Genomic DNA, 14,595 nt, shown 5'->3' on the forward strand with positions numbered 1-14,595 from the left:
TTTTTATTTTTATTTATTTTTTAAATTGATATATAATTAATAAGGAAGTAAAAGATTTTTCAAGTGAATAATAAGTTACATTTTTTTTGAGAAAAACATTTAAGATAATGGGAAGGTGGTTTCACTCCAAGATAGAGAGTACTTTAGAATCATTAACACTTACAAATGGATCTAAATTTATAAAAATAATAAAAATAATAAAAATATAAAAACATTATTCATATTATTTCTGAAAATGTATCTTTTATTGACTAGTATTTTATCATCTCTTTATGATAAAATTATCTTCAAGAGTCTATCATCAAAACAAAATTAATATGAATTTTTTTAAAATAAAATATTTTGCACAGATAAATTGTCTCATATTTTATACGTACGCTTCAATAAAAGTAACTTAAGAATTTAACTTTTTTAAACCTCGTGCTGGACGGGGAGGAGATTAGTTCTAATTAGTTAATAAACAAATACATATAGTTCTAATTAATTAATGAAACAAACAGAATATTTCATTATAATCACAATTATAGGAAATGGATAAAGAAAAACGAGAACCAGATTCAAAAATGATAATCACATGGGTCCTTTGCCTATAAAACCAAATTTTGATCGTTCCGACAAATAAACCAATTTAGTCCCTATCTAAGTTTCATCAATAGGAAATGGATAATTAGATTCTTGTTAAATATGGTATTTAATTAAAAAACTTTAGAGTTAGAGTTAGTTTTGGATAGTTAGTTGTAACTAATTTATTTGTTACTCCTAAATTATAAACAACTTGTATATAAGACAAAACAAGATAAAGGAAAAACACATAACAAAAGGAAGAAAGATGCACTTTTGGTATAAGTGTGCAAAATTGACAGCAGAAAAACTTCAAGAAGTTTGTAATCATTTTCATCTCATTATAGTGATAATTCAAGTCGAATTCAGTCCCCAGATGTAGGAGTTAATATCTTAACTGAGTTAACAATTGTGTGCGTTCATTTTAAAATTGAAAACATTAAAAATCTATTAGTCAGAAAACGAAGAACTTTCTCCATTTTGCAACTGATCATTATCTGTTTTCAGTTTCAATCATTATGCGTTTTCTGGACTGATCATTCTCCATTTTGCAACTGATCATTCTTCGTTTTCTTGGTTTAATTACTCATTGATGACATCAACAAAGTACGTACTTGAAAAATTCGATGGGAAGAATGATTTTGGGCTATGGCGTCTCAAGATGAAAGCATTGTTAGTTCATCAAGATTTGACAAGAGCACTGGGAGGGGAGAAAGACATGGCATCCACATTACCAAAAAATGAGAAGAATGATGTCATGGACAAGGCTCATAATGCTTTAATCTTGAGTCTTGGAGACAAGGTTCTGAGGGAAGTGTCAAATGAGACCTATGCAGCATGTATTTGGCTCAAATTAAAATCTTTATACATGACAAAATAATTAGTGAATCGTTTATACGTAAAACAAAAATTATATACTTTCAAGATGAAACCTGGGAGGTCAATTGAAAATCATATGAATGAGTTTAATAAGATTTTATTAGATCTTGAAAATATTGATTTAAAATTGGATGATGAGGATCATACTCTATTATTGATAAATTTATTACCAAGCTCTCTTGAAAATCTGTGTGATACACTTTTGTATGAGAGATATTCTTTGTCATTAGAAGAAGTACAAGTTGTACTAATCTCCAAAGATTGAAGAGGAAGTCAGATGGGAAAGAAGAAAGCAGTGGTGATGGATTGTTTTTCAAGGCTAAGGTAGGGAAGAAGAATAAAAAACAGAAGAATAAATTCAAGAATAAATAAAAGGACAAGTCTAAAATGAGATGTTTCACATGCAAGAAATAAGGGTATTTCAAGAAAGAATACCCAAATTGGAAAGAAAAGAAAGGATCAAATAGTGATGATGATTATGGAAATGCATTTATAGCTTCTGAAGGATATGAAAGCACAAAAGTTCTTATGGAAAATTAAACTGAAATCATCGATGATCAATGGGTGCTTGACTCAGGATGTTCATTTCACATGACCTCAAATAGAGATTGGTTTCTTGACTATAAAGAAACTGATGGAGGCAATGTGATTATGGGGAACAAATCAGCCTGCAAGGTAGTTGGAATTGGTTCAATCTAGCGGAAGCTGGAAGATGGAACCATGAAGATTTTTTCAAAGGTTGGACATGTTCAAGAACTGAAGAGAAATTTAATTTCTCTAGGAATGTTGGAAGAAGCTGGCTGATGACTCTTCATCATATGCATATTATTTTTAGTCTTATTTATCTTTTATTCATTAGTTAATTTAAGGATCTATTTGATTTTTTTTTTAATTTTATTTCTTGATTTAATGAAATATTTATGTTCTTATTTCTTTGATTAAGTAGAGATTTTTCGGACTTTTGCGTTGTTACTTTGTTTTAGTGCAGTGCTGGATTTTGGCGAGAAATCAACATTACTTATGTGGAGTATTTCAGCCATATCTGGAGTTGTAGATGTCCAATTGGAGTCAAACGAAGTGTAAATGCAAGCTAAGATCCATAGCTACAACTTTCATGAAGATATTATAACCTAATTCAGACTCTAAAAAGGATAAAAATGCAAAACAAACGTCAACTAGAAGAAGTTGTGCGCCTGAAGCGCAACAGCCGCGCCTGAGGCGCATTTCCAGCATTTTACCACTGTTAGGACACACCTGAAGCGCAAAAGCTGCGCCTGGGGCGCAATTTCCACCCTTTTGACACTGTCCAGTTGCGCCCAGAGAGTAAATCCCGCGCCTGGGGCGCGTGAGACGCGACTGAATGTTTAAAAATGTTTTTTTTTTCTTCACTTTTTAGGGATCTATTTTACTATTGGAAAGTTGGGAGACTTGTGCTCTAGCATAGAAACTCAAAGACGGCCGTTTCAAACACTATTGGAGTAGTTATATCAAGAATCATTCATGAATCTCTCTTGTAATTCTTCTCTAATCTCTATCTTTTCTATCTCTGTCATGAGTAACTAAACTCTATTTGTTAAGGATGAATGTAACAAGATGAAACCCTTATTTTTCTGATTTGATTTCTATTTATATGAATGAGTTTATTGAATTATTTTTCTCATCTCTGTGCTTAATGTTTTTTATTGCTTGATCATCATTAAAATGTTCTACGATTCGTATTTTGAAACGGGAGTGGACATTACGAATGCTTGAGATGAAAAATTCATGACTTTGTAGTCTAGGGATATATGCAGGTCATGAAACCACTTAAATTAGTTGCAAAGACAATAGTTTAAAAAGAGAATTCTTATACGGTATTGCTTAATTCTAATCTTAAATCCACTAAGGAATTAGGGGTTACTTTGGAATTAAAGGTTCTGTCACTAAGACGTTAGGGCAAAAATAATAAAGAGAATTTAGTAATAATTCAATAAAGAAATTCAGTAACTAGAATCAAATTAGACACCAAGGTTGGATTCGAAGTGAAACTCATCCCTGACATTTTTCTCATTATAAAGGATCAATTTTATTATTGTTGTCAATTTTAAATATTATTTCAATCAATTTGAGAACCTTTTGTTCAATTGTAGTAATTAAATATAATTCAATAGTAAAATGCAATCCTTGAGTTCGACACTCGGTACTACCGTTTTATTATTACTTGCAACGATTCAGTACACTTGCTGAAATGCTATCACTAGCTGTTCATACAAAGTAGAAAAATGCACTCTAAAAGTCATAAAAGGATCATTGATAATCATGGAGGGAACAAGGGATCATGACATGTACCTTTTCAATAGTCAAGCAGTGAAATGAAAGTAGTAGTAGCTGTTGAAGCATCAAGCAAAACTAGCATGTGGCATCAAAGTTTGGGACATGTTAGTCTAAAGGGAATGCAAGTTCTGGACATACAAGGCATGCTAGGTGGGGACAAGATTAGTGATCTTGAATTTTGTGAGCATTGTGTGTATGGAAAAATGCATAGGGTCAAGTTCTCTACAGGGAAACATTGCTCCAAAAAAGTTCTGGAATATGTTCACAATGATCTATAGGGCCCTGCAAAGATTGTTTCACATGGAGGTAACAAGTATTTCATTATATTTCTTGATGATTATAGTAGAAAATTATGGATTTACTTTTTGAAAAGCAAGGATGAAGCATTTAAAATCTTAAAAGATTGGAAGTCTATGGTTGAAAATAGGATTGACAAAAGGATAAAAACTCTAAGGACAGATAATGGTCTTGAATTATGTAGTGAGGAATTCACTAGTTTTTGCTAAGCTCATGGTGTGAACAAACATAGGATTGTAATGAGCACACCTCAGCAAAATGGGCTAGCTGAAATGATAAATAGAACCTTACTTGAAAGAATGAGATATATTACGTCAAAACCTACTCAAATGTATGGTTATGCAGATATGATCAGCTATGCATTACATGCGGCTGAAGAGATCATACAAGAAGATCTCAGGAACTACAATGAAGCTGTCAGGTCTCAAGACAAAGACAAATGGATTTGAGCTATTATTAAGGAGCTGAAATCACTGGAGAAGAACAACACTTGGGAACTCATACCTAAGCCAATAAACTTCAGAATTGTAGGCAACAACCGGATCTTCAAGAGGAATGAGGGAATTTCAGGAATTGAACCACCCAAGTTCAAAGCAATGCTAGTAGCAAAGGGATTCACTCAAAGGGAAGGTGTAGACTACAATGAAACCTTTTCTCAAGTAGTCAAGCGTGCATCTATAAGGATAATTCTAGCCATAGTAGCACACTTTGACATGGAATTGGAGCAGATGAATGTAAAAACAACATTTCTCCATGGTGATCTGAATGAAACTGTTGAAGTTGTGGGATTTTAGAGAAAAGGAGGAGAGAAAATAATAAAGGTTTGAATATTATTGATAATAGCTTAATGCTGACTTGATTACAATAGACTCAATACTAATCTCTATTTATAGAGAAACATAGACTAAATCCTAAATTAGGAATAAATCATAATAATAATAAGAGATATTCTAAGATATCTCTATAATTATAAATTGATCATAAGAAATAATTTAAGATACTCTAATATAATATAAAAGATATTATAAGATATTTTTTTAATATTCTAACACTCCCCCTCAAGCTAAAGCTTACTAATTAGCTTTAGCTTGCTACAAGAAAATATTTTGCTTCACAAAATAATAAAAAATATGGAGAGGCAACTCAGGGATGCATGCGAAGTCGGAGAGAATTGCTATAAATATAGCCTAGCCAGATAGTCTGATTAATCATCAGCCTGAGAGAAATTCATGGAAGGCAATTGAAAAAAGCAAGCTCCGTTCTTCTAAAAAACTGCATTTGGAAGCTTCAAACCAATAATAATGGAGAGGCAACTCAGGGATGCATGTGAAGTCGGAAAGAATAGCTATAAATATAGCCTAGCCAGATAGTCTGATTGATCATCAGCCTGAGAGAAATTCATGGCAAGCAATTGAACAAAGCGAGGTCCGTTCTTCTAAAAAACTGCATTTGGAAGCTTCAAACCAATAATAATGGAGAGGCAACTCAGGGATGCATGTGAAGTCGGAAAGAATAGCTATAAATATAGCCTAGCCAGATAGTCTGATTGATCATCAGCCTGAGAGAAATTCATGGAAGGCAATTGAAAAAAGCAAGCTCCGTTCTTCTAAAAAACTGCATTTGGAAGCTTCAAACCAATAATAATGGAGAGGCAACTCAGGGATGCATGTGAAGTCGGAAAGAATAGCTATAAATATAGCCTAGCCAGATAGTCTGATTAATCATCAGCCTGAGAGAAATTCATGGAAGGACGGGGCAGCAGCGACGATTGTGGACGGAAGTGATAGTAGTCAGAAAAAGGAATGATCATGCTAGAAAAGAGAAACTAGGATTATATTCCCAAACTGTTGGGAACTTAGCAGCGGAACAACGACAAGATTGTTCAAGGAGGATCGAAATAGGCTCTAGATACCATGTTGAAGTTGTGGGATTTTAGAGAAAAGGAGGAGAGAAAATAATAAAGGTTTGAATATTATTGATAATAGCTTAATGCTGACTTGATTACAATAGACTCAATACTAATCTCTATTTATAGAGAAACATAGACTAAATCCTAAATTAGGAATGAATCATAATAATAATAAGAGATATTCTAAGATATCTCTATAATTATAAATTGATCATAAGAAATAATTTAAGATACTCTAATATAATATAAAAGATATTATAAGATATTTTTTTAATATTCTAACAGAAACAATCTTAATGCAACAATTAGATGGCTTTAGGACTTAAGGAAATGAAGATTGGGTCTGCTTGCTAAAGAGATCAATTTATGGGCTAAAGCAATCACTAATGCAATGATATTTGAGATTCGATTCATTCATGCTTAGTCAAAGTTATGTTAGAAGTAATTTTGATAGTTGTATGTATTATAAATAAGTATCATCAGCTACATCCAGTTACTTGTTGCTATATGTGTATGACATGCTAATAGCATCTAAAAGTACGAAAAAAATAGAAAGATTGAAAGGCAAAAAATGAAATAAATAGTTCTAATTAATTAATAAAGAAATAAATATAGATACAGATCCGGCTAGAGTTAAAATATCATAATAATTTATGCCAAAAATGAAAGAAACAGAATATTTGATTATAATCAATTATAGGAAATGGATAATGAAAAACGAAAACTATAGATTAAAAAATGATAATCACATGGGTCCTTTGCCTATAAAAGCAAATTTTGATGTTCCGATAAATAAACCAATTTAGTCCCTATCTAAATTTCATCATTAGGAAATGGATAATTAGATTCGAAAACAAAAGACCTTTTATTAAAGAATAAATCACTCAAATGGATGGATGATCTAGTATCCTAGCTACACTGTGCAAAATTTAATTAAGAATTATAATCATGTCTATAAAAATAACCGATAAAAATTTATGTTGTACTCAATTTATATTGTACTAAAAAGATTAGATATAAACTGTCCTATACAAAATTTCAAATTCAGAAATCGTTGAATAATTGGGTCATTGTTCAAGTCGTTAAACACATTATTCTCAATTTAATTCATCATAAAATCATTCATTCATTCATCCTCATTTGTAATATATTTTTCACAATCTTTATAACAGAAAATAATCGTTCGACAATTATTGTTGCAATGGAAAAAATCTTTGCTGGCTTCAAAAATTTTAAAACAACAATTGTGATCTGCAACTTAGATTAACCAACAAAACAGAAAACAAACAATTGCAGAGAAAAACGAAAACGGAGAATGTTCAGAAAACTAGAAAAAACCATAAAATCGGAAAACCAGAAAACGGAGATTGATGATCGTTCTCCGTTTTCTGCAGTTTTGTATAAAACAATTTTTCTTTCTGCAGTTTTCTAAAATTTGTTTTCTCTATCAATGCAAACGAAAATAAAGAAGGATAAGAAAAGAATAACACCAAGAATTTACGTGTTCGGTCTCAATTGATGAGACCTACGTCATAGGCAAGCAAGCAAGATTAATCCACTATGAATGATTGAATGTTACAAGATTAAAGTCTTCTCAAGATTGATCTCCTAGTATCTATCACTGTTTATGGCCCAACAATACTAGCTTTTCTCTCAATCTTTCTTTTCTCCCTTTAATCTTTTCTCTCTGATTTTCTATGAATCATGAATTGCATATGCCTCACTTAGTTTTTCCACTCTTGCTATTACAACAACACACACATTGACTTCTCCCACTATTTCTCACATTGGTGCTACCATATTACAGCTTTATTTATAGTATACAAGAGCAAACTAACTAACCACCTATCATGACTAACTTGAGCAAATGTAGTTATAACAACCACTAAAGTTTAACTAACTTTAGTTAGATGATTTGAGGCACACATTCACAAAAAACTTATAAACTAATCGATAAACAATATGCCTTTAGTTTCAATCAACTTCTTTGAAATATCACAAATTCCTTTTAAAGATCAAATCCATCACTACTGTATATATCAATGATATATATGTCCCAATTATCAAGCATTATTTGCTAGATACCTCAACAATATTTATTAAAGTGGACACATTTAAAAACACTGCAAATTTGAAAATGATTTTTGGCAATAGTATCTAATATAAATTGTAATTGATGAACAAAATAATGTACATAAAATGCGGATGAACTTTTACTTCAGATCGAATATTTTAGAACACCAAATTCCCCTTGCATGTTGCTAGCACCACTGTAACTTTGTCCACGAATTCTTGAAGTGGTTAGACCATGTTTTCAATACAATTATTCATGGAAAGATGATTTTGTGGTGTAAAATATTTGATCTCGTTTATAGTTTATATAATAAATTTTAAATATTATATTATAAATTTATTAAATTTTAAATTTAGAAGATATATTTAAAAGAAACACAATTAATGAAACTAATGTGTAGCCCGTGTCAAGCACCGGATAAATTATTCGATCAATCAAAATGATAAATCATAAATAAATATATCAAATAGTATATATATTACAAAATAAACAAGACATACAATATCATATATAAAGTTATGTTCTTTGATATAATTGATTAAACATTACGAAAAATTTCACGATAAACTACATTAACAATCTCGTCACATATTTTATCATGTTCGTTTAGAAATAAGCAACCTCAGATCTTTTCTAAATATAACTCTAGATACAGCCACATATAATTGTTCATGTGTGAAAATAGGTTTAGGAAGATATATGCCAACATAAGAAAGTGATCGACCCCGACTTTTATTAATTGTCATTGTGAAACAAAGAGTCAATGGAAATTGTCTCCTCATAAACATAAATGGTAAACTCGGATCACTCGGAACTATATTCATTATTGGAATTATAATTTTATCGCCTGCAATTTTTCCTGTAATGAGAGTTACCCCTAACAAATTCTTGTCCAACTGAGTGATTGTAATTTTTGTTCCATTACACAGCCCAACAACTTAATCAATATGCCTCATTAACATTGCAGGACAACCTGCTTTAAATGTTAACTTGTGATTTTAAATACCTGGAGCACTTAATATCGTTGAGGAATTCAGTAGATAATTCGAATCAGATTTATATATTGAATCTGAACTCAAATATTTCTTTTTTTCACCTAGAATCAATGACAAAAGGGATTTGTTGATGTGCTCAACAACATCCAAAGTTGAAGCAAGGATCTCTTGTTCTTGAAAAAAATACAACATCATGCATTTTGTTTAAAATTTCAAGATAAGTAAAATCTATAAGAGCGTGTAAGGGATGAATCGTGTCGTCAAGTATAAGTAAATCATATAAAATTGTGTCATGCATATTTCTCTATTATCCAATTGATTCATTAAAGACAATATTTTACCTAATTGAATTGTGATAAATATTTTATCCCATTAATGATTTATAAATTAAATTATAATTAGTCTATTTAATATTTTTCTAGGAGATCTAGATATTCAAGATATATATACACACTAGAAATGAAATACATATTTTCTATTAATTGTTACTTTTTATTTAAATTTGGGAAGGAGAAATTAATCATTATATTAAAGTGACACCTATGAGATTCGAACTTTATTTCCTGAGGTTTCAATGTTAAACTCTTACCACCCACTTAGCGCCTCATGACCTTCTCTTTTTACTAACTGAATCATGAAAAAAAAATCTTTTAACTAATTGATTAATGACTATTAATACTTATTTTGTGTATGATTTATACAAAAAATTATAATTAATGTATTATAATATTTAAAATATATATATATAGAAGACATTAAAAAAAATACACTATTAATAAACTACATGTTTCTCTTTTAATTAACTATTTCTTCAAAGAATATTTTTTAAAAACAATGATAAATATTTCTCCCATTTATAATTGATATAAAAAATATTCTTCCTAAGTTTTTTTTTCAAATTTTGGAAAAAAAAATATTGCAAAAATTGATCCAAATCAAACAATGTTTTTTTTATTAATTCTAGTTTTTTCTCTAAAAAATAAAACAAGCTGAGCCATCATAGCTTTATGGATTTTTTAATAAAAATATGTTGAATATGAAAAATTTATAGTCCGTAAAAATCAAAATTCTTTTATATAAAATAAGTCTTAAATATTTATAAATGTGAGTACCATTGGACAAAATGAAACCAGCATATTATTCATTAACTTTATTTAGTTCATATTAAATCGCCTGTTTTCAATTGGTTATGATTTTTTTTCTCTAAATTTTTTGAACTTAGACTAACTCATTATTCAGTTAGAATTAAAATTAATTAATTAAATTATAAAAATTCAAATTAAATTCTACTTGAGTTCATGGTAATCACACACAGCATATATATATTATTATAATCTTTTTGGTGATTATTCGATTGGTGATGATTTTAGATCATCACATTTGCAATGTTCATGATAATTTAATAATGTGTGACAAGTCTTAAAGTGTAATAGCAATAAAAGTTTTATGGTAGATTTTGAACATAATAGATTTTGAACTTATGTTCGATTCAAAAGTTAATTCTAATAAGAGGTTGATGGTTGATATCAATGTTGATAATTATTAGGTTCAAGTAGAATTTAGTTCCGTGTCGGAATTAACAGCAAACAACTTAATAAACATGTTATTTTTTAAGTCGTTTTATGAACCGACTTAACAGAGTCTCGTCTTTTTAAGTCGATTCAACTTAACCGACTTAAACATCATAAATTCAGTTCAACAAATCATCTTTTTAAGTCGGTTCTTTTGATCAACAAATCATCTCATTTTTTTATGCTCCTACTCCATACATACATAAATACAATATTTCGTATTAAATTTTAAATCAAAATTTTATACTTTTAACCACAATTTTATATAACCATATAATAGCCAAAATATATCGTAAGAGAAGTTCATACAAAATATAAAGTACAAAGAAGTTGTCTCTCATTTGTGACTACTCTTGATTATAAGACGAAAAATGATTTAGATGTCAATTAAAAAAATTACAAAATCAAATTTAGCAATATTCAATAGATATATGTTCAAGCACCGTCATTTTCTTCAATTAATTCGAAAATAAAATCTACACAACGTTCTTGAACTTCTTTAATTTAATTCGGATGAAATGATCTCAAGTCGTCAAATATCTGAAGAAAAAAAAATTCAATCAATATCGATTGAATCCTAATTTTTATCATACGAATATTAAAAAAACAAAATCAATAACAACTAATAATTTTTTATCATACGAACATACAAAAACACAGTCAATAACAACTTGTAAAAAATTTACGTACTTGCATCCATGAATCAACAATACCAGCTGTTACAATGTTCAACATATATAACATGACATAATAGCCACACTCATAATTTGAAGTTTGTCTTTGACTCTAAAATTGAAATCACAAAAAACATGTTAAATACATAAAATTGTTATAATATTATAAATGAAGTTATTTATTTGTAAACAACTTACTTTTTATTTATTGTCATAAAGTGTCGTATTCATAATAGTTAAGAACAATTTAATAGTATATTATTGTTTTCTTCATTATTGTTATTATTTTGTGAATATCTAAGTACATGTGAAATTTACAACCACATGATAATTGAAATATTTTAAATGGAACACTTCCAATTGAAATAGTTCAAACAAGACAACTTTTCAAGTGTATTAGTTTAATCCATTTCTTTTCTGTATTTCAAAAATTAATTAATTTTAATTTGCATCAATGGTAAGAGCTATTACTTCAGAAATAATGGTTCCTTTAATTTCTTAAAGATTTAATACATAACATACTACATTTGTAAAGTTTACACCTTATTTGTCTTTTTACATAAAATACATTGTATATTTTTTAATTGTTTTGTTTTTTAATAGTTTTGTTGAAGAATGTTTTTCAGCCAAAAAATAAATAGGAAAACCTACTTGATGTAGATAAAATAAAAAGTTGGATAGCGTGTCAGTATGTCGTGACAACGTGCACAAAGTTAACCATGTAGAATCCAATCAAATGTAACATATAGGTTACAATCCCTCCGTTCTAAAACAAACTCACCCTAAAAATATTCATGTCTAATGTCTTTAATACATCAAATACTATATTTGTAAAGTTTACACTTTATCTATATGCTTTCTATATAAAATACTATATATTATTTTGCTCCATATTATGTCCACACACAAATTTTAAAAAATGAAATATATAATTTAACTTGAGAATCAAACTTGTTTTAATGAATTGATGGTGACGATAAAACGGCAAATGTTGTAAAGTCGAATCCAAGTTGTAAGTGATTCACGATGTAGAGGTTAGGAATAGAAGGGAGATGTTTAGAGCGCACGTGTTATGGAAGATAAAACGCTAAGTACACAACATTTTTTTTTTTTTATCTTTCTTAAGTCGGTTATCAATATAACTGCATTAAATAAGTTTTAAATATTTATAAAATTGTCACCGCCTCATTTTATTAATTCGTTTACCCAACCACCGACTTAGCCACGGAGTAAGATTGGATATATTAATTTTTAAAATTTTTTTACCGTATCTTTTAAGTCGGTTGCCATTATAACCGTGTTAATTTATTTCACATATTTACAAAATTGCGCGAAGCTTCGTGTTAATCATGTTACGATTTAACTCTGCTGTATTAAAAACTCAATTTTCTATTAGTGCAAGAAGCTTAGTACAAGAAGCTTAGTACAAGGGTTGTTTAGAGGCATGTAACTCTTCTACAGTTCCATGTAACTATTTCGATTAAAACAAAATATAGGCATGGGACTCTTTTACAATATCATGTAACATATTTGATTAAAAATAAATATGATAATACATGTGAAATGGAAACAGTTAATACAATATGAAAGAGACAAAACAAAATATGACAATACATGTGAAAGACACTTAGTACAACATGCAAGTTACAAGATAATTAATACAATATGCAGTAGACAATTAAACTAATACAACGTGCAAGCATTTTATTGTATTTTTTTTCCATCTTAATAGTATTTGTTTGAATTTATTTATTTAGATTTGTTTTTTATATAAATACGTGAAATTAGTTGAGATAATTTATTAAAATATCTTTTAATATAATCAGGTGCAGATCTTTTCACATGTAACGCTACCACATCTCTATTATTTTAATTTTAATTTATATATAATAATAATATATTATTAATTTTTTTATACATAATAATGATAGATTGTTGATATAAAAGTAATAAATTATTAAAATATCTTAAATTTTTCTGATTTTAAGAAATTTATTTCGTCTCTCTCCTTTCCATCTATGTATCTCCCTTTTATCACATCTCTCCTCAATTTATTATTCTTCTGTTAGAATTTATATTAATAAAATAAAATAAAATTAATACAACAACTTATATATATATATATATATATATATATATATAAATAAATTACTTGAAGGATAAACTAACTGATCTCAAATAGACATACTCTAACATCTTAGCTGGCAACTCAACTACTACATATTAGCAAACTTTTACATGTTCACGAATGATGTATGATATAGTGTGATGCTATTTTTTAATTGTGAATTGTTTCAATTAATTAATATATGTACTTTTTTAGGAGTGATACGATATAAAAAAAATGATGCGTTTTTTCAAAAATAAAGTTTTCGATAAAGATGAAAATCGTAAAATAGATATATTTTATTTGATTGAATTGTGTGAAGTTTTAAAAACTTGTGTGAATTGTGTGATTTGTGAAAATTGTAAAACTTATGAGAATTGTAATTCTAACAATTTTAATTTATCTACTATGTATGAATTGTGTGAAATTCTAAAAAAATATATAACTTTTAAGAATTTTAATTATAATATTCTAGCCGCTCCCAACTCTCCAAATATTAGATTTTTGCAAGATGCACCACTGAATATAATTATTTATAAAAATAGATTATAACTTATATAAAAATAATTTGAATTTATTCTACCTTGTATTGTAAAATAAATTACATATAATAGCTTATTCTATATGTTAAGTAAAATGTTTGTCCAAAGGTATGTACAAAGTTGGTCTAGATCGATAGTAGTTCTAGATACACTTAGTTACCTCATTCCATTAATTGTCGAATTTCTTCCCCATACATTCATATTCATATGTATAATTATCAAATTATATAAAAAAAATCACAGTTTTTTATCACCAAATGAAATTTCAAAATTGAAATTTAATCTTTGAACATAAAAATATCATATTCTAAAATATGAATTTAAACCATAAGAAAATTAATTACATAAATACTTTAACATAGTATAGATTATCATTTATTAATTTGTATTAGTCTAGTTCCACATCTCTCTTTGACTATAATTAAACGAAGACAATTTTATTCTTACAGAACAAAATGTCTTTAAATAATTTATTTTTTTAGTAAATCACATTTTTATTATTATTTTTCTTCTTTAACATTTAAATAACTATCATCTATTTAGATATATCATTATTTTTTTACATCGATATATTATTATTACTATGAAACGTAAAATATAAGCATAATTGTTCATATGGTCTCTTAACTTAATTTCAGGTAACACTTCAGTCTTTTTTTTTTCTTTTCGATTT

This window comes from Cicer arietinum, chromosome 2 (assembly GCF_000331145.2).
Source record: "Cicer arietinum cultivar CDC Frontier isolate Library 1 chromosome 2, Cicar.CDCFrontier_v2.0, whole genome shotgun sequence".
Classification (NCBI taxonomy): Eukaryota; Viridiplantae; Streptophyta; class Magnoliopsida; order Fabales; family Fabaceae; genus Cicer; species Cicer arietinum.